The sequence below is a fragment of the Peromyscus californicus genome, unplaced genomic scaffold, assembly GCF_007827085.1.
Source record: "Peromyscus californicus insignis strain IS unplaced genomic scaffold, ASM782708v3 Scaffold_14__1_contigs__length_90479793_seg_2, whole genome shotgun sequence".
Lineage (NCBI taxonomy): Eukaryota > Metazoa > Chordata > Mammalia > Rodentia > Cricetidae > Peromyscus > Peromyscus californicus.
Window position 1 is genome coordinate 72,283,114 of NW_026294436.1, and position 21,721 is coordinate 72,304,834.

Consider the following 21,721-nt stretch of genomic DNA (forward strand, 5'->3'; position numbering starts at 1 on the left):
GCATCACATGTGTATAATTCTAGTACCAGGAAAGTGGAAGTGGTAGGGTACTTGGGATCTGTTAAACAGCCTGTCTACCCTAACTGGTGAACTCTGGATTCAATGAGAAGCTTTGTATCAAAAAACAAGGTGGTGAGAAGTTGAGGAACACATCCTACATCAACATCTGGCTTCCATACACATGGGCACACATGCACACACACAAACATATATATGCAGGAAGCAGACTTTTAGGTTTAAAAGACTATTATTGATTAATCTGGGCAGGTGGTTTTTTTTGTTGTTGTTGTTTGGTTGTTGTTGTTCCTGATCAAAAGGCATGTAAGAGAGAAAAGGGCTTATTTTATAGGTCATAGTTGATCACTGAGAGAAGTCAGGGCAGGAACTCAAGCGGGAACTTGAAGCAGAAAGCATGAAGGAATGCTGTTTGTTGTCTCACTCAGGGTTGTGCTTAACTAGCTTTCTGATCCAGCCAGGGACAATCTCCCCAGGGAATGGCGCTGCCCACAGTGGGCTGTACCCTGCTACATTGATTGACAATCAAGACAGTCCACCATAGACATGCTCACAAGCCAGTCTGAACTGGGAAGCTTCTTAGCTGAGGCTCCATGCTTAGGTGATCCTAAGCTGTGTCAAGCAGACCCTTGAAACCTAGCTTTGCAGCCGGTCATTCCCCTGCAAGTTCGGCTTCTGGAAATTCAGGTGACATGAATAACCTGTTTGGAAATTTTCTAGCTTTAGAATTAAGAGTGAGTTTACATCTGTCTTCATAGTTGAAAATTACCTTTGTAGGCTGTTTGTATCTTGCATGGCTACTTAAGAAATATAATGTCTATGTGGTAATTCGAGATAAAACTGGCCTCACTTTGAAAGACAAGTACAAGAACACTCAACTCTCAGCTCATGCACACATGCATGTCTGCTGATAAATGAAGAAATGCACATTTGAATCAATTCAAACTGAATTTAAGGATAACAGAATTGTTTCTTGAAGCGAGTTTTTAAAACATAAATTATGCAGCTCCCTTACAGGCTAATTTGTAAAATTATTTTCTCCTCCTGGCTTTCCTTCAGGGACTAGGCATGTAAATGAGATAGTTTTAGGAGCCCCCACAAGCATGTTATTGCCCTGCCTTATTTGTTTTGACTACCTGAAGACCATATCATACTTCTTGCTCTGTCTCCTCTGGGTGTAATGGAAGCTCCTGGAGCCAACAAGACAGTGATATTTCTGCTCCATAAGAGGGAACTAAAACTCTCACCTCTATGCATTTGATGACACTATCCCTTGAGAACACCAAACACCAATCTTCACCGAGTGACACACAGACATTCCTCCATGTTTATCATTCACACAGGCAAACTGATGTGTACTTTTAAAGTACATGCTTGAGGCAGGGGTGCGGCTCAGCTGGTAAAGCATAAGGCCTTGCATTCCAGTCCTCAAAATACATATAAAGATGCTGGGTGTGGTGGTACGCATTTGAAATCCCAGCACTAGAGTGGCAGATCCCTGGGCCTTGTGGGCCAGTCAATTTAGCCCAACAGATCCCAGGCCAATGGGAAACCCTGTCTCAAAGAAAGTGGATTGCATTCCTGAGGATTATTATTGGTTGTTTTGTCTCTTTTGGGAGGTCTGCCACCCAGCTCCCAAATAAATCACACATGGAGGCTTATTCTTAATTATAAATGCCTGGCCTTAGCTTGGCTTGTTTCTTGCCAGCTTTTCTTAACTTTAAATGATCCCATCTACCTTTTGCCTCTGAGCTTTTTCCTTTTCTTTCTTCTGTAAATCTTACTTTTACTTTTACTTATTCCATGGCTGGCCCCTAACATCCTCCTCTCCTTGTTCTCTTGCTCTTTCTTTCTCCTTCTCAGATTTCTCTTTTATTTATTCTCTCTGCCTGCCAGCCCTGCCTATCCTTTCTCCTGTCTCACTATTGGCTGTTCAGCTCTTTATTAGACCATCAGGTGTTTTAGAGAGGCACAGTAACACAGCTTCACAGAGTTAAACAAATGCAACATAAAGGAATGCAACACATTTTTGCATCATTAAACAAATGTTCCACAGCATAAACAAATGTAACACACCTTAAAATAATATTCTACAACAGAGGATTGTATCTGAGGTTGTTCTCTGGCCTACACACACACACACACACACACACACACACACACACACACACACACACACACGCACACACGTGTGTGTGCGTGTGCAGATGCAGTTGCACACACACACGCACCTATACACACACACACTGCACAAGCATGTATTTAAACAAATAATGCACAAATACATAATTAAGTTAGAGAATAATTTATAATTTATAAATAAATAAATTAGAGAGTAAGTTGTACTTGCTAAACAAATGTCTTCATATTCAGCCACTGGGATTTGTAGAGATTACCTTTCACTGTTTTGAGATGACTCAGTGGCTTTTTAAGATCATATTCCCTGAATCAGAGCCTATTGTTATCCTGACAAGACCCCAGAGTTGGAAAAATAATTTGTTAAAACATTACCTGGTGTGGTGGTTTGAAAGAAAATGGCCACCAAAGAAAGTGGCACTGTTAGGAAGTATGGCCTTATTGGAGTGGGTATGGCCTCATTGGAGGAAGTGTGTCACCATGGGGGACAGACTTTGAGGTCTCATATATGCTCAAGCCATGCCAGTGAGACAGACCACTTCCTGTTGCCTGCGCATCAAGATGTAAGACCCTCAGCTTCTTCTCCAGCACTGTGTCTGCGTGCATGCAGCCATGCTCCACCATGATGATAATGGACTGAACCTCTGAACTGTAAGTGAGCTACCCCAATTAACTGTTTTCCTTTATAAGAGTTGCTCTCGTCATGGTGTCTGTAGCAATAGAATCTCTAAGGCATCGGGTATCTTTTTAAATGTTATATAGCTCTGATAGCTGTCAAGCATTAGTGTCTTTCCTCACAGAGATTATTATGCACAGTGTTCAGGAGAAGACAGAACTGGGCTTCCATGAGAATCCTAGCTCTGGGTTTCTAAATAGGATTATCTAAGCAGTCAGTGGAGACAGCAGCCTGAAAGGTCAAAAAGACTTATAATGTGCTGTGAGTCAAGTTTAGGAGAGAGTGTGCTTTGGAGGAATGCAAGCATATGGTTTCCCGGTGAGGCTTTAAATCAAGGCTGCATATATATGGCTTGTGGGTCCTATGTTTCTTCTGTTTTCATTGTTGAAGTCCAGATCAGTAGACAGAATGAGGGAAGAGGTGAGGGCAGGCAGGGAATGGTGTATGCTTTCTTCTAAGCTCAGAACAGTAGACTGTGAATACGGGTGAAAATGAACCTTACAAGATCGGGGATCAGAAGAGGAGGAGCCCTTCATGCCGCTGAGTAGAATCTGGATTTGATTTCAAGGGCAAATGGGATTCACTGAAGGCTTGGTGTGGTGGCACACATCTTTAACACAAGATCTTGAGAGGCAAAGACAAGCTGATATCTGTGATTTTGAGGTCAGAGCTATATAGTGAGACCTTGTCTCCAAAGAGGAGAGGCATTCATTGAAAGATTTCATCCTAGAGAGTAATATCACTAGTCTGTTTAGCAGGCTTTCTTAGACAACAATAAGAACTTATTAGAAGAGGTAGATGATATTTGAGTTAAGGTGTTGCTTAAGAAGCACAATCATGTGGAGATAGAAAGAGAACAGGAGAGAGATGAGGGGGCAGATTATTTGGTCATAAAATATGTGAGACCTCATGGCTGAGAATGTGGGGGAAAGGAGGACAAAGGAGTCACAGGGGCAAGCCACTGTTTTCATTTCAAGTACTGGCTACAGTGTTCATGGAGCCATGGAACCTGAGCAGAAAGAGGCAGGGTAGCACGGCTTGAGGAGTGTAAAGCAGCAGGGTAGCATGGGTTGAGGAGTGTAAAGCAGCGGGGTAGCATGGGCTGAGGAGTGTATAAGCAGTGGGGTAGCATGGGCAGAGGAGTGTATAAGCAGTGGGTTAGTATGGGCAGAGGAGTGTATAAGCAGTGGGGTAGCATGGGCTGAGGAGTGTATAAGCAGTGGGGTAGCATGGGCTGAGGAGTGTATAAGCAGTGGGGTAGCATGGGCTGAGGAGTGTATAAGCAGTGGGGTAGCATGGGCTGAGGAGTGTATAAGCAGTGGGGTAGCATGGGCGGAGGAGTGTATAAGCAGCAGGGTAGCATGGGCTGAAGTGTGTATAAGCGCTAGACACCTAGAAGAGGTGATTGGAAGGAGCTGAGATTTAGATTTGAAACTAAGCTGAGTGGCATATGACCCCACGCACACTGCATGGCGTTGGCCCATACACCCTTTTCTCATTTAAATTGAATATTGTTTCTGTCTCATTTTCCATGTAACCCATTCCACAAGTGGCTTCAGCTGGCATAGAATGACATGTGCTGCTAACATCTGGGTGTTGTGAGGTACTTTGGATGTCTTCAGACCACAGCAGCCGGGTAAATTGCTCATTAATTTCCCAACAATGTCATTATGTGCCTGTGGTTCAACAGAATACCTTTTAAGTTAGGAAAAAGCAGCTTTGCATACCTTCCAGGTATAGCTGTCTTTATATCCCAACCTTCATTTTCTGAATTGGATTTAGGATTAAGTTTTGATTTAGACTCGAAATCCAATTCAGTTCCTTGCTGAGGAAGACAGATCCAGTGTCCTTTCAAAAGACCAGTTCCTGGGTAGACTTATTTTCCTCCTTTGTCAACTCATCTCCAGTGTGTTGGCTTCATGTCTATATCCACCAAGCCACTGATCTTTTCTTTCAATGTTTTTCAAACATTCTGCCAAACAAACTCTCATCCAGTGAAAAAATAGGGTGAAGAAAATTGTCACCAAAATACTTGGTCTCTTTACACTGAAAATATGTATCCTCTCAGGATTGTAAGAAGGAAATACAATATTTGGTATCTTTTAAACGTTTTTCAACCTTTGCTGTGGCATATCTCTGCATGTACATTCTTATGCACCAAAAGAGTCTAATGAGTGTTTTTATATCTACAAGATGGTGTTGAAGTTAGGTCTAGATGATGTATAGTGGTACTGATATATTTTTTATGCTTCATGTACTAAATTTTTAAAAAGTTACACCTGCAGATTTTTATCTGTGTTCCATCAGCATAAACGCTCCGGGATCAGCACTTTCCAGATCTCCCATGAAAAGTGATGAGGTCTTGCAAGGGCTGAGGTCATATGATCTGTCTCAGAGCTGTCTTAAACGGTTGCCAGAAGCTAGGGCATAAAGTGAGTGCTATCTTGGCCACACTTTATTGAATTCCCTCTCCAGATGCTCCGCATATTTCACAGCAGAATTAGCAATAGCAATCATTGTGGAAGATCATAAATGGCCCAGCTCTTCTCTCAATCCCCAAGTCAGTTCACAGCTACTAAGGGCTGAGGATGATGACAGACTTACTCCATCCACCTGACTGTGCAAAACATTCATGTGTTTGAGGGCTGTGGAGTTCCAAAGGGGACGGGAGAAAGGTTACAAAGAGCACCATGGGAGTGCAAAGAGTGTGGCTTTGAAGACTAGGGCTTCCCCTTACTCGACATGTTGTATATTTTATGAGGCCTGAGAGGGCAGCCAATAACCCTCAACCATGTTTCAGACCCAGCCCCAACCTGGACTTGTCATTTTCAGTCCAAGTTCACATAATCTTCTGCATGCCTTTGCATCCAAATCCATTACAGCAGGCAATTTGCATAGCCAAACCTTACTCCGTAACTCTCTCTGGGCTGAGCTTGAGACTTTCTCTGGTGTCATCTGAAATAAAGTGACCAGCATTTCAGTTTTCACTTAAAATTGCATTCCTGCTCAGCAGTTCTGTCAAAGCAGTGTTAATTCCTACTAATATTCATACGCACTCAGTCCTATGGAAGGTATGCTTAGAAGTTTTGCTGTTGGTGCAACTATTAAGGGCATGCAGATGCATCTGCTAGACATGGCGACCCCTTAAAATACAGCGACTGTCAGTAAATAAGTGTCAAAGACAAACCAAATCTTTATTTTGCTCCACGGTGAGAATGAAGTATGGGCTATAAGCTCAAGGCTCTGCAGCAGCCTTCATGATTGGGTGTCTATATGGTCACATGATCTGGTGAAAACATTCTATCAGATTTCTAACACATTTATCTTTCTTAGCAAGTACTGTGAAAGTTTTGAGTGGAACTACTCATCATCCCCGTGTCCATCAATATTTTTCTTTAACTTTTTTTTTTTAATGGACGTAGTATGAACATGCTTGTATGCAGAAGGACAATTGCATATGCACAGAGACTGACAGTGAGTATCTTCCGTGATCACCTTCCTTTTTGTTTACAAGACAGTGTCTTTGACCAAATCAAGAGCTTGCTGAGTGGGCAATCCCAGCTCCCCATCCTATCCTGGGGATCCCCTGTGTCTGCTGCATGTTGCTCAGCTTTTCCAGTGTGTCTGGGGACCTGAACTCTGTCTTTATGCTTGTGTGGATAAAGATGCTCTGAGTCGTCTTTCCAGTCCTCCTTAAATAATTTTGTTGACCTGTCTAATACTGTCCTCTGAAGTACTAGAAATGTTGGAGTTATCCTTTATGTGAATGATACATGCATTGTATGCTTTTTAAAAAAACCTATGTTATTTCACATTAAACACCATAGTGTTTAGACTTTTAAAATCAGACTGTAATCATAGGTCAAATGTATCAGATAATCTAATAACTGTAAGCAGCATCTACTCATTTTCCTGGTTTTCAGATTTTTAAGGATATAAAGTCCTAGACATTAGTTCTGCAAAAATAGTTTTGAAGAGTTTACGCAATGAATTTAGCTCTGTGTGTTTGAACCAACCAATTAAATGACTTCCACTGCTGATAGCAGTGAACTGGAAAAGAACAGCCCACCAGTGGCTTCTTCTGGAATTGTTGCTTTGTTCTTTATCTGATTTTGGCTCATTTGCTGAAATTTTTGACTTACATGTTTTCTTTAACTACAGAGAAAATATGTTCTTTCATCCTTAAATTACCTGTAAAAAAAGTCATACATTTCTCAGCTTGGAAATTATCTTGAGAAATTACCCAGCCTGTAAACTATAGTTGAATGTGAAATGTCCTTCATAGGCTTGTGTGTTTGAACACTTAGCTCCCAGATGGTGAAAAATTGGCAAGACTGTGGAGCCTTTGGGAGGTGCAGACTTGCCTGAGGAAGTAAGCCATGGGGGTGGACCTTGAGGCTTCCTAGCCCAGCCCCACTTCCTGTGCATACTTGGCTTCCTGATTGCAGATGCAATGTGCTCAACTGGTCTTCAGCTCACATCTTCCCCACCATGGTGGAATACATCCCCACAAACTGCAGGCCAGAATAAACCCTTTATCTCCTAAATTATTTTTGTTGGGGTACTTTATTACAGTATCAGAAAGAAACTAACACATCTTCATTAGGTAAAAATGTACCTATATCAATCTACATGATTCTTTCATGCTTCAGAAATAAACAAACATAAAACTTCACCTCTAAATCATATAGATGCTCTATGTTCTTTTTTCTACATCCAGAGTTTGTATGGCCTCTGCTTCCCCTCAACACCTACAAATGTATGCATATGCATGCATGCATGCGTGTACACACCACGTACTCTGTGCTGCACCATTGTACCCTTTTCTGTAGTGCTGTCGTTTGCAAGCACCTTAAACGGTAAGAGGTGGATCCTGGCTTTTTTAGCCTGCCTTCTCCTTTGGCTGTGTTTGTGAGGATGTTAATGGTGAAGGCTGGGGGTGGTGTGAGACCCCTGTTATCATGCAAGCAATTGCTAACTGTGGACCTCTGACTTTGTAATTTGTTCTTTATGGACTTGCCTGCAGCCAATAAGCAAAATCAATAGTCTCTGCTGAAATGTAAGCAAGCGCTGGTGTGTTATGTGACAGGTGAAGATGCATGTGCTTTCCAGGGGTCATGGGGCCACATCAAATTTCTCTCTGACTTGGTTTCAAAAAGCCCAATCCATTTAGGGAACATTCGTCACTGGAAAATGTTGCAGTGGGGAGTAAGAAAGGCTGCCTCTCCTCGTCCGTCTTTTAACGATGCTTGTTTTCAACCGCCTGCTCAATAATGTCACCGGGAAGAAATTATGTGAGGAGAATAAAGTGCCTACAGTCTATTTATTTATTCATTCATTCATTTCTGTAGAATAACACGAGCTGTTGCTTGCTCATGTATATTAATACAGTTGTAGTCCTCTGAACACTTACTCTTTCTATTCCCTTCCAAGAAATAGGTAAGTCTCTCTCCATGGGATTGAGTGCCTGGCCTTGGAACCAGAGGGAAAATTAGATGAGCTAAAGGGGAGACATACATATCTCTATCCGTCATCCATATCTCTAAGCCGTCATTATGGTATGGTGTAAATCTACTCTATAATTCGGCTTCTGATAAGATGCCAAGAACTTTATCTAATTTTTTTCCCTCCAAACCATCAGGCATCAGGCAATTTTGGAGAAGGATATAAAATAAAGGGCTAATGAGTGAGATTCGATTCAAAAGAACTAAAATCAAATGGGCTTTTAATCTTTGATATTTTATCACTGCAGTTTCTCCATTTGGCTTCTCATAGTCTGATTTGTGTGAGTGTTGAGCTCAGAAAGTAGAGGACGGTCAGAGTAGAATTCGAGGGTTAGTGTAAAGTGAGAGCAAGCCTATGAGAAGGGAACTCCCCTTTCTTTACTCAGGGATTTGAGGTTCCTGAAAAACTCCACCAGCCTGTCTAGCCCTGATCAGGCAGGGGCATCACAGAAGATAAAACTAATCAGTGCCAGGGGACTGGCCACTGCCAGGATCTGAGATTGTGGTTCTGTGGGGCAGGGAGTCTGCTACCTTGATTTGGGAATGGGTCTGAAGGGAAAATTAAATTTTGAACATATTCATGTGACATCATGAATTGGCTATGATGGCTTGCTTTTCTTGTTCTTCATAATAAATTTGATCTGGGGATTGGGGTGTGTACTTTGCAGCTGTAACCAGTCTGAACACTTCAGTGTTGTCATTCTGTGGACAAATGCATATGCTCTATTAAGAACCACTATAAAACTACAATGGCCCCAGCCAGGGTCATCTTAGTATAACCCCGACTGCTTGGAAAACTTTCCCGAATCTCGTGTCCTGTGGGATCATTGGTGCTCAGTAACATTACAGGTCATCTTGCTATACAAACTCATTCCATTGAAAATTCCTACCTGCCACAAGAATATGTAAAATCTTATGTCCTACCTATTTCCTGTCATACTTAACACCACAGAATTATAGTCTGTGAAAGCAATTTGGGCAGGATTGTAGAACATATTGGAATACGGACACTTCTCCAAGTGCAATGTAAATTCTTCAGGAAAAAGGATCGCATCTTAACGGACACTGAATACCTATATTTTGGCTGAACTTAGTCACATATGAGAAAAATGCAAATCAGAATTTGAGGCTGATATTTGAATTTATCTATTTGCTATTTCTATATGTAATAAATGCATGTGTGCATGAGATACATAAGGCTATGCTTGTCAAAGTAACAGAATTTATCTTTGAATTTGAACAAATTGTACTTCCATAAGCTTATTATCATGCTTATCTTATACTCTGTGTGTGTGTGTGTGTGTGTGTGTGTGTGTGTGTGTGTGTGTGTGTGCATGTGTATGTGTGTGTGGTGTGCATGTGTAAGTATAGGCACACACTTGCTTCTGTGCACATGTGGAGGCCGGAGACCAGTCTCTAGGGTTGGTCCTTGCCTTTCACCTTGCTGGAGCCAGGGTCTCTTGTTTCTGGTGCATACAGCAGGCCAGCTGGCCTTCCAAGCCCTGGCCTTTTCCTGTGTTTGCCTACCATCTTATCACAGAGGAGCCGGGATTGCAGAAGCATGCTGCCACCGCATCCAACTTGATGTGGGTTTAAGGGATTCAAACTCAGGCCCTCTGTCTTGTCCAGCAGGTGCTTTATATAGCACATCATCTCCCTAGCTCTATTATACTCTTCTTTATAGAAAACTATAGTAACAGGAATTGGGACAGAAGCCCTTTAAGAGATTTTAAACACCCATTCTAGTACATTTCTCCATTATACTGATTAAAAGAAGTCATAGAGGCTCAAGAGCTCTACTAATTTATATAAAAATAAATAGCTACAGAATATAAAGCTTTGTTATTTAATATTCTAGTCACATGTGGCCACTAGGAAATCATAATATGACTAGTCAAACCTGATGCATGATTATATATATATTAAATATATATATATACCAAAGCTGGAAAATTCATGAAAAATAAAACTATCTTCTTAGTATTATTTTATTGATTATATATTGAAATAGTTTGGGTATGTTATACTATCTAAAATAATCATTAAGCAATTGTGATTAAAGCAATCATCTCTTTTAATTGTTTGGTTATTGGAAGATTTAGTGCAGTCATGGCTCATGTTATTTTTCTATTGGACAGGGCTAATAAAGGAGACTTTTCCAGGGTAACACAGATTGTCCAAAGCAAAGTGTTTACACAGCTCTGCGTAAATGATCACTCAGTTCCCACAGGCTATAATTTTATGATCATCGTATTTGTATGCTATTTTTCTTTAAAAATCATCTCAGTGAACAATAACGTATGGTTGTAAGTGTTTTATTTTCTTTATGATTCTTACAAAAGTGAATTTATTTATGAAACCAAAACTGGTTTTGGCCTAGTGTTCTCGGTTTGGGGGTGTAAACAAACAGGTTCACGCTGGTGAGTTAGAGCTAGCTTTTTCTTCCCTCCCTCCCTCCCTCCCTCCCTCCCTCCCTCCTTCCTAAACTCAAGGGTCGTTCCTCAGATATTGAATGCCTAGATATTTCAATACAGAGCATCTCACTGGTTGGCCATTGAGTCCCAGGGACCTGCCTCTCTCCATGTTCCTGGTGCTAGGATTACATGCCTGCATCACCATGCCTACCTTTTATCCACGGGTGGTGGTGACGTGTGCTGCAAGCCCTTTCCCTCTGGAGTTACCTCCTGCTCCCATAGTCTTGTTTGTTGTTAGATAGAAACTGCCTGCAGGCTTTTCTCATGGTAGCAGTCTACATTAACCTGCCTGTTCTCTCTGATCTCCCTCTGACCTATGTGCTGTCCTTTCTTGACATACCTGGAGTCCTCACACTCAAGCCAACTCCAGACTCTCCCGATCAAGGTCTTCACAGCCTGAGAACCTTCATATCTGGATTTTACTCACAATGACAGTATGAATGCCATGGAACAGTTTGACTTGCATTTTTTCTTTCTTAGTTAAAACGATTTTCCATCCATGATTGATAGCCTTTTAGATTTGACTAAGTACAGAAAATTACACAAAGAACCATTGCTGAATATAGTTTTCAGGGATTCTCTCCTATACAGTGACCCTTGAGCTTTGCAGGGCACGTGGGGACAGCTGGATAGCTTACTTGCTAAACAGAGTGGATAATCTCAATGGCAACTTAGGCTGCTGTCTCTTAAAACCCTGGTCTTACTTTGTCTCTAACACTGTGGACATCCTGACCCATGCTGACAATTCAGTCCATCTACAAATTGGCCAGATGACCAGGGATCAGCTGTTACCCATTACAGCAAGTACTAGTCTCTGAGCAGATGTGATGGAGTCCTTTCCTCAGGAATTTACAACTGGTCCTGAAGACTAAATAAAGTATCCCTCTGCTTCTGTACACTATCAAAACTGAAGCATTGGGGCTGGGAAAATGCTCAGTTTTTCCTCAGTTGGCCAAGTGGTTTCCATGAGAGAATGAGGACCTGAGTTTTACCCCTAGTATCTACAAAAAATGCTGGGAATGGTGGCATTTGTAGTCCCAGTGCTCAGGATGTGGAAACTGATGGATACCTGGGGTTCATAGCCGGGTTGCATTTCAGATTCAGTGAGAGACCCATTATTATAAAAGGTGAAAGGGGGTTCATATAAAAGGAATGACATCCAGGGTTACCTTCTGACCTCCACATACTCATGCACGTAGATACATGTGCAAATACACAAATATACATCCAGAAAACCAACCCCCAACACACACACATGAAAGGAACTATCTCATGGCTTGGTGATTGACCTCATGTATCTATGAAGAGCAGAGATTTCTGATGATCATTCTGAAGCCAGAGACATTGTGGTTAGAAGCAGAGGCTGCAGGTCCCAGCCCGTAGCAATGATGTAATTGGAAAGCTAGATCCCAAGCTGCACAGGAGGTAATGAGTTCCCATTTTTGACTTAATTAAGACTTTAATGGTTATAAGGACAAAAGTCTCTCCTTAATTCCATACCAACCAAGGACAGCAATTTCAATCACTCTCAGAATGTTGACCCTGAGGTGTGTAATGAGAGAGGAGTAGGTCTGACAGTCCTAAAGGTCTTGTGCTATCCAGGTCACTCAAAGCCCTAGGCCAGGAGAACATTTGCTATCCCATTGCTTAAGTTATCTCCTCATCTAGCCTGGCTGTTTGATGCAGACCCATCAACCTGCCCGGGCCACCATGGGGCCATTGGAAAGAGGGTAAGAGTTCACGTTCACAGGAGTGGAGCAGAAGATGCAGCGCTCTGAGAACACAGATGATCATCCCGGGCAGCTTACTGAGGGACTGGAGGGCACTAGATGGTACCCAGGAAGAAGGACAGGAAGGAGGAAACAGCATCACTTCCTCCCTAGGAGTTGTCACCATTCTGCTGCAGGTGATAAACCTTTCCCATGCAGGTGCCTTGGGGTCTAGGTATTTTCACCCCTAGCCTACAAAACCACTTAGAGAGTGTGCCATTATTAAACTATCATTGGTTACCCATGCCTCTAAGCCTAAGGTTTAATAATTCGTTCATCAATTAGTTACTGAGCTTCTGGAGGAATCACGCATAGTGCTAGGCACTGGGAAAATAATGTAAACACAAATATGCAGTAATCTGATAGATTACTATCTAGTCATATAAGCACCATGATGATCCAGAATTTCTGAGCATGACTCACCAAGGTAGGAGAATCATTCACGGCTCCCCACTAGTGACTAGCAACAACAAAACTTGAAGCCAGACTAAGAAGCTGTTCTAGCTTCATTCAAGCTGCTAAGTGGTTCCCTAGACTGACATTTTCCAAGTGGTGGGAACTGAAACTCTGGGCTTGTGGCGGGGACACAGTTCTCTGAAAAACGATGAGTATTAGCTACTTTTCTCAATCTTTTAAAAAATACCTGACAATAGCAGAGAAGAGAGGGAGGGAGGGAGAGAGGGAGGGAGGGAGGAGGAAGAGAGGGAGGAAGTGGAGGGAGGAGGGAAGGAGAGAGGGAGGGAGGGAGGGAGGGAGGGAAGGAGGGAGGGACAGAGGGAGGAAGGAGGGAGGAAGGAGGGAGAGAAAAAAGGAGGGGGAGGGAAGGAGAGAGGGAGGGAGGGAAGGAGGGAGGGAGGGAGGAAGGGAGGAAGAGAGGGTGGGCTTCTTTGGCTCATGGTGTGAGGGTGCTGTCCATCATGGTGGGGAGGCCTGGTGGCAGAAGTATGAAGCAGCTGTCACATTGTGTCCATAGTCAGGTGGCAGAGAGAGATGAAAGCCTCTCCTGTGTCTCTCTTTTCTCGTATATTCAGGTTATAAAGTGGAGTGCTGCTGTTAATATTTAGGGTGGGTCTTTCTCAGTTGACCCAATCGAGAAACTCCCTTAAGGACATCTCGGAGGTTTATCTCCTCCATGATTCCAGGTCCTGTCCATTTGACAGTCAGTATTAACCATCCCAGGTAGGGTGCAAAGACTTGTTTTTTCCATGAAAAAGTCGAATCGACTTGAATTAGGTAGAGAAAATGTGTTTCTTCTTACAAGCCAGGTGAGGCTGGAAAGTCCACACACAAGAGGGTTCTCTTAAGGACACAGACCACCTCCTTGCTGCCTTAGTAGGAAGCAGCCCCAGATTGAGTCCCCAAGCCTAGTTCTGAGCAGGAAATTCCTTGTCTATCATGTCTCCCTCTCCCAGTTCCAGCAGTATGATGCACCTATAATCTACGTGTTTTCCTCTTTCCATTGGTACTGCTGTCCCAAGAGACAAGGAGAAACATCTTTTCATTCTTAAATTTTCAACAACACAGAAGCAGTATCAGCTCCTGGAATTTGTTTTTGATTATTTCGGGGGAGAAGTAGGCTCAGTCAACCATCTGGCTTCCTGAACATAAAACTGAAAGTGCTAAGGAAGTCTGCATCCTTAGTGCTGGGAAGTAGCTGGAGCTTTTTTGTTTTTCTTTCCTTTTTGGGACTCAAATCCTCTTATCTCCCACCAGGGCAGGAGGGTAATGTTTGTAACATTTCAATCTCTAAACCAGAGAATAGAAGATATCAGTGTTACTTAGCTGAGACACCAATAAATATTCATAACAATGGCACATGCATAGCTAATTGAATGGCTTTTGTTAATATTAAACTAGATATTCATGGACATGTGCCTTCCCCTATAATGAAAATACTGCCTTGGGCTAGTTCTGTTTTTCTTGTCTAGAACAATTTATGGGCTTTCACTGAAACGAATATAAACTCTTATTCTCATGACAAAAGAATTCACCATTAATTTGAGTAAAGAATTTCTTTATTCCCTTTGTGGTACGCTTTATTGAGGAAGTAAATCCTAAATGCATCTTGAAATTTTTGTTCATACGTTATATTTAATTTCGACAACACATTCAATGTCTATAAATAGAGATTCCTAGGGTTATTAGGAACAGATGCATTGTTATCAAATCCATGAGAGAGTTCCTTTCGATTAATTTAAAAAGTAATAAAAACAAAGCAAAGCAAACGAAAATTCCTATGTGACTGTTTCTGGGAAGTTTGAACCTATTATTTTTCCTGTTTCTTCCAGTTCTTCCTCTCTCTCTGGCTCCTTTTCAGTTTGCCTTTTGCACACTAAAATGAATATTTGATATTTTGCTTTTTTGAAGGTCACTTAGCTTTTCTTTTCTTCTTCCTCTTCCTCCTCATTCTTTAAGGTTTTTGAGATGGCAGTCCCTCATGTAGCCCAGGCTGGCCTCAAACTTGCTGTGTAGCCAAGGACTACCTGGAACTATTGGTCCTCCACTCCATGGGCCTGCACTGCCATCCCACCCCTCTGTCTTACCAACATCTGACTTCCTTCCTTATCCACTCTGGCCTCCAAGGAGGAAGACTGGGGTGCAATTTCTATTCTTTTCCTGGTTCTGGCATTGTCGAGGAAGCTGCCAGTGTCCTTGGCTCACCTAATTCGTGTTCTCTGAGGCCGGGAAAGTAACATGCTAAGTAGGCAAGGCATCCACTAGCGCATGTTGTCGTCCTTCCCAGCCTGTTCCTGCTGGTGACTTTTCCTCCCACATTGAGCCACCATGGTGCACCCCACAAATCCTTCCAATCAATTCCCTTTAGCACAAAGTAGGCAGAATCTAAGGAATGTTGACCATATGCATTTGTTTCTTGCTTTTTTTTTCTCTCAAGCAAACTATTCATTAAGCCATTCCACAAACAGGCTTCTCCAAGATGTGTTGATATTGTATTCCCCAATATATCATGCACCCTAATAAATTTATCTTGGGTCAGAGAACAGAACAGCCATAATATTAAATGTAGAGGTTAGGCAGTAGTAGCACACACCTTTAATCCTATCACTTGGGAGTAGAGATGTGAGTTTAAAGCCACACTGGAAACAGCCAGGCATGGTGACTCATGCCTTTAATCCCAGGAAGTGACCCTTTAATCCCCAGGAAGTGATGGCAGAAAGCAGAAAGGTACATAAGGCGTGAGGACCAGGAACTAGAGCTGGTTAAGCTTTTAGGCTCTTGAGCAGTACAGTTCTGCTGAGAGACATCCAGTCTGAGGAAACAGAATCAGCTGAGGAATTGGCAAGGTGAGGTGGCTGTGGCTTGTTCTGCTTCTCTGATCTTCCAGCATTCACCCTAATACCTGGCTTCAGGTTTGTTTTTATTAATAAGACCTCCTAACAATTTGTGCTACACAAGAGCCTGGTTAAAACCCATTTTACCAATACACAGGTTCATCCTTTAAACATGCTTGATATGTCCTAATGAAAGACCTCTGTGACCTGACTAATACACCCAAGAGAGGTATGTGAAGCTCACAGTCTTACCCAGAGGGTTCTCCAATTCTCAATGGATGGCTTTGGTGGCCACGGAATTGGGCTTAAGTTCATTAAGTTACTAGATACATCAAGTCAGAGCCCATGTCACCGTTTATTGTTTTGGGGCCTAGGAAACCAATAGTGATATGTGATGACCTGAACACATACTCAGAAATTGCCACATCACACATGTGGGGCACGCTCACAGAACTTACAGTAGGCAAGTGATTTCCAAGCTTGGGTAGAAGCAAGGTTACCCTGGATCAACTGCACAGAGTGGTATGGGATTCCCTAACCTCATTCAACATGGTTTCAGTAACTAGTTTTGAGTGGTTTCAGAATTAGCAAATGTAGAAAACTAAAGAGAGAAGGATGATAGTAGAGGACCCAAAATTAAGTAATTTCAGTAATTCCATGGAGGTATTTTGAAGTTCCAAATAAATTCAGTAATATTAAAATACAGATAGGAAGGAACAGATTTGAAGTATATTTAGGGAGTAAACAAGTCAGCCATGTTCATTGTTAATTCAATGGGATTGAAAACAGGCTCAAGTGTGAAGTTTGGGTATGTAGTTTGGGTAACTAGGCAAATGGCAGTGTATTTGCTAAAGCATGAAGTACTGGTGGAAATGCAAATTTGAAAAGAGGTCTGCCTGGACTCAGTAAGGTAAAGCGTTTTTGTGTGCCATTCAAGAAAAATGCTCACTGTGAAGTCTGCACTAAAGCTCAGGCTGAGAAAATGACCAAAGATAAAGAGTTGAGCACTAACCGTATGCAAGTAAGATCATCCAAAGAAGGTATGGACATGGAGAAGTCAGGTGAGCACCAGTAACATTTAAAAAGTATTAGGAGAAGAAAGCTAGTGTCATTGTTACCTTGAACCATCAACTTGACACAAACCTAGAGTCAGCTAGGAAGAAGGAATCTCAATTGAGAAATTGCCTCCATTGTATTACCCTGTGGGCATGCCTGTGGGGGACATCATTTCAATTAATGGTTGATGTGGGAGGGCCTAACCCATTGTACTCTTAGACAGGTGTGCCCAGGTTGTATAAAAAGGTAACTAAATGTGAGTCTGGAAGTAAGCCAGTAAATATCATTCCTCCATGGTGTCTGCTTCAGTTCCTGCCTTGAGTTCCTTCCCTCAATGATGGACTGTAAACCAATAAGATAAATTAACCCTTTCCTTTTCAGGTGGCTTTTGATCATGATGCTTTATCGCAGCAACATGTAAGCAAACTAGAATACCAAGGAAGACATCTCAGATGAGAAGTCCAGAAGAGCTGGAGAAGAAATGACTATGGACAAAGTATTGTAACTGAAGAAGCATTTATGATTGTCAACCACAGAAAGGATCCAGGAAAGCAGAACTCAATGTTACAGTCTTCATCTAGGTATGGGCAGCAGCGTTCTCAGCAGCCAATATATAAAAGCAGCCTAGGCACCCATCAACAGATGAAGAGCTGTTACATCTATATGAACACACATATATCCTTTGTAGATTTGCTAATTGACATTATTGAAGGGTAACAAGTTTTTTTTGTTATTTGTGTGTGTGTGTATAAAATATGATATGAAAATAAAAGATGGGGCTACAGGGGAAGAGGAAAGGGGCTGATGGGAGGGAAGAGGAGATAAGGAGGGCAATTAGAGGTGTGAATATGATCAAAGTACATGAGATACATGTACTACTGGGTCTTGAACCCCATTACTTTGTACAACAGTTCAGGTACAGTTTACAGAAGAGCTCGATGTATTTCTGACCAAGATGGCCAGTGAAATCTTAAAAGCAGACTTTCCGTAGAAGTGAGTTGAGGAATCAGTGAGAATAAACCTCGCGTATAGCAGGAATCTTAAAAGTTCTTATTAATAAAATCAATCCTGAGCCAGGTATTGGGGTCAACATTGGAAGATCAGAGAGACAGAACAAGCCACAGCTACCTCACCTGGCCAACTTCTCAGCTAGTCTTGTTTCCTCAGACTGGAAGTTTCTGTGTCCTCATCCCAATGGCTCTCAGCTGAACTGCTGCTTGAAAGCCTGAAGCTTAACCAGCTAAAAGCTTCTAGTTTCTGGTCCTCACGCCTTATATACCTTTCTGCTATCTGCCATCACTCCCTGGGATTAAAGGCTCGCTTCTTGGGATTAAAGGCGTGAGTCATCATGTTTGGCTGTATCCTTGAACAGATGGATTTCTGCCTCTGGAATGCTAGGATTAAAGGTGTGTGCTCCCACTGCCTATCCTAAGTATTTAGTGGCTTTTCTGTTCTCTGACCCCAGATAAGTTTATTAGGGTACACAATATGTTGGGGAACATAATACCACCACACTCGCGTGTAGGCCAATTCTGTCAAGAATTGTCACATAGTTTATTCAGGTCAGATCATTCATCACAAGTATAGGCCAATCCTGGGTTCACAAGGCACATCTGAATTCAGGGCAATGTTGTAATCAGATGCTGCCGGACTGAGTTTCACTAAAGACATAGATATTTAGCTATGTTCTAACATGTCATGCTCCTCCTTTCATGGTACATGGTTGCTTCTGTCTGACAGCTGTGCAGCCTCAGACATTTCTAGAAGCCAATGAGTAGCTCTCACCAGTGGAGGGGAGTCACTTCCAATCTAAGGCTTACAAAGGGGATTCTCCCCTCCTTCCTCATCTGTTGGCTTTGCATGAAAAACTCCAAGGCTCAAGGTCATGGCAGACCACAGGGGAAGGAGTCTATATATTCAAACTTTCAAGAGCAAACCCCCCAACTAGCCAACCACGCCACAGTGGGTTTTCCATATAACCAAAATTTGGAGTTTACTTGTTTTAACTGCTTTAATACAAACCATGTCTGAGCAAATTCTGTAATAAAGCTCTTTAGATGATTAACTTACAACTTAGGCAATTGATTTAAATGTTTTAATATGTGGCTGTGTTGGCATTATAGAAATACAGATTATAATGTGTGTTTGATGCAAAATTGAGACAATGCATCTCATCTTCCAATTCACTGTTTACAAACTTTACTAATTTAAAGTTTAGTGCTGCTATTCAAAGATAACAAGTGGCATCAAACACTAAATTAACTAATTAACTCAATTCAGAAAGCAAATTACGATTGGTAAATAAAATACAACTTTCTGTTGATGATTGAGTCTTAATGATCTGCCCATTATTTTGTGGGTTACATTAAGATGTCTTCAATCCATCATTTCTCTCAGAGACAGATAATTGTTGGATAGCCTTCCTTCGTGCGGGAAAGACAGATGTTTTTGTTTCTCAGGTGTCATTTTAAGGAAAGCTGGCATTTGCTCTGTGGCAGCATGGCCACATATGGCTCTGTATTCTATATAGGCTTAAGATTGAGGAGGTGAGAACATCTAGTACTCAGCTCTGGTCCACTTACAACCAGTGGCCGAGGAAGGGCTGTGCACAAGGAAAGAGGCATTTTTTCCTAATCTGTCAAAAATACCTCAATGTAGTCTTGCACATAAGTTTAGTAGTGGTTGAGTAGAATCTAGAATGGTCCATGTACACCAGGAGATACAATGCCATTCTTTCCAGAACAGTGTCCTAAGAGAGAACATACCATGTCCAGTTAATACTCTGATTTCTCTTTCTCTCCTGAAATTCTCAGCAACCACTGCTTTAAAGAGCTGAAAGGTGGAAGCTGTTCTCTGGAGGGTGATCCCAGGCCACTGGGTAGCTATGCCCATGGAGGGCTAAACATCAGTGCTCAGTGATTATGCCTCTCCCAGGGTGGCCCCCAAATGACTGCCAGGCTTCAGACTATCAAGCACAAGTTCTCTTTCTCATGCAGATCACCTTGCCAATAGAACACTCTGTGTGTCTCCCTCCTTCCCAGTCCTGTGTCTCTCACCTCCTCACTGAACTCCACAGGAAACATTTCCTGGGTAAACCACAGGCATGAGGGTCTTTAGAGCAAGACCCAGAGGTGTGGTCTCTTTGTGCCCAGAGAACCAGTCTGTGGATTCAACCTTTAGATCTCAATAAGATGTGTGAGTGAGTTGTGAGTGTATGTGTGTGTGAGAGTGTGTGAATGTGTGAGAGTAAGTGTGTAAGTGTAACTGTGTATGCATGTGGGTATATGTGAGTGTGAGTGTGTGTGTGTGTGTGTGTGTGTGTGTGTGTGCACATCAGGTGGTTTCCTCAGTTCCTTTCTATCTTACCATTTGAGGCAAGGTTCCTCACTGAATCTGGAGCTTTCCAGTTTGGCTAGGCAGGGTGGCCAGTGAGGGTTTGGAAACTGCCTATTACAGGTACATGACACCTCACCTGGCTTTTACATGGGTGTCATTCCATACAAATATTTATACACCATCAGGTGTAGTTGGTAGTGGAATAGAATGGAAACAATCAAGGTATGCAGTGATGAGGCTTTAGTTAGCCAAGGTGCATTCATATCATGGGCTATCAGACAGTGGGTGTAATTTAGATAATTTAAGAAATAAATGGACCTAAATGTTTCCCTTTCCCCCAAGACTAGTCTTCACCATCAAATGTGCATGTCTCTTGTCTTTATTACAGAAAATGCACTCATTCATAGGTTTACAGTGAGTTCCTAGGTAGTCTTAGGCAGTCTTAGTAGTTCTTAGGAGTCATCCATTAGTTAAGCAGGAAGAAAACTCTATGTGGAGCAACAGAATTCCAACTCCCATCCCATTTACTCTGTTTATTCTCTAGGAAACCATAAGCAAATCATTTTGCCTCCATGACTATGAGAAAAAAATCTTGTGTTCCTTCCAATATGAGGATCAAAACAAGCAGGTTTAATCACAAAAGGATTGGCTGGCTTTGTCACATTAGGACTTGGTAATGGAAAAAATAAATCCAAGATGAAAATGTCGGGCTCCAACAAGGCTGGGAATATTATCCAACAGTTAAATCGAAGGATTGGGTGAAGCATAGCCAAGGGATTAGAAATATTAAATATTTGGCTCAGAATTGTCTGAGTCCATTTGAGTGTGTTGGGAAGATTGCCTGGGGTCCTCCTCATTATATCCTCCTTCTTCAATAACGATAGAAATGCCTTGGAGAAGAGCAATTGCAGTGACTTTCTCTTCTTCCCTTTAAGGGAAGTTTAGTCATGTGATTAAGATGTGCCTAGTAGGATTCAAGAAAACACAGTGTGTGGTTGGTGGGTGGCACCCTCCAGGGAAGGACCCTGTGTCTCTGTGTCTTGTCCTTTGGAATGCGGACATAGTGGTAAGCCATCTTACACTACACTGACGGTCAGACCAGAGGAGCATTCTTTGCAAATATCTCATCAACACTGGTTCTACACAAATACTCATAATACAAATTAGGGCTTTGATAATTTGATCAGGAATTTGATAATGCAAAATAGGGGGCAACCATAAGAAAACACCACATATTGGTTGATTTCCATAGCAGAAATTTCTTTCTCACAGTTGTTGAAGATGAGAGTCAAGATTTGGATGTTGGAAGATTTAATTCTTATGTGGGCTTCATTCTTGGTTGCAGGCAGATGGCTTGGAGCCATGATATCCTTGCATAATATTTGCTCTGTGCATGTCAGGGAGGGAGGAAGCAGGGAAGGAAGGGGAGGGGGAGAGAGTGACTATGGGGGCGAGAAAACAAACC

General features: G+C 42.1%; 1 protein-coding gene across 1 annotated transcript in view; it reads left to right on the forward strand.

Moving 5' to 3' along the window:
• Nucleotides 1-21,619, forward strand: part of Gpatch2 (G-patch domain containing 2) — a 306,528-nt gene extending 284,909 nt beyond the window's left edge. Inside the window, exons 14-16 of the transcript XR_008218056.1 lie at nucleotides 17,302-17,501; nucleotides 18,088-18,326; nucleotides 21,529-21,619. The gene's annotated coding sequence lies outside the window, so the exon portion shown is untranslated. The remainder of the gene's footprint in view (nucleotides 1-17,301; nucleotides 17,502-18,087; nucleotides 18,327-21,528) is intronic.
• The last annotated feature ends 102 nt before the right edge of the window (nucleotides 21,620-21,721 follow it).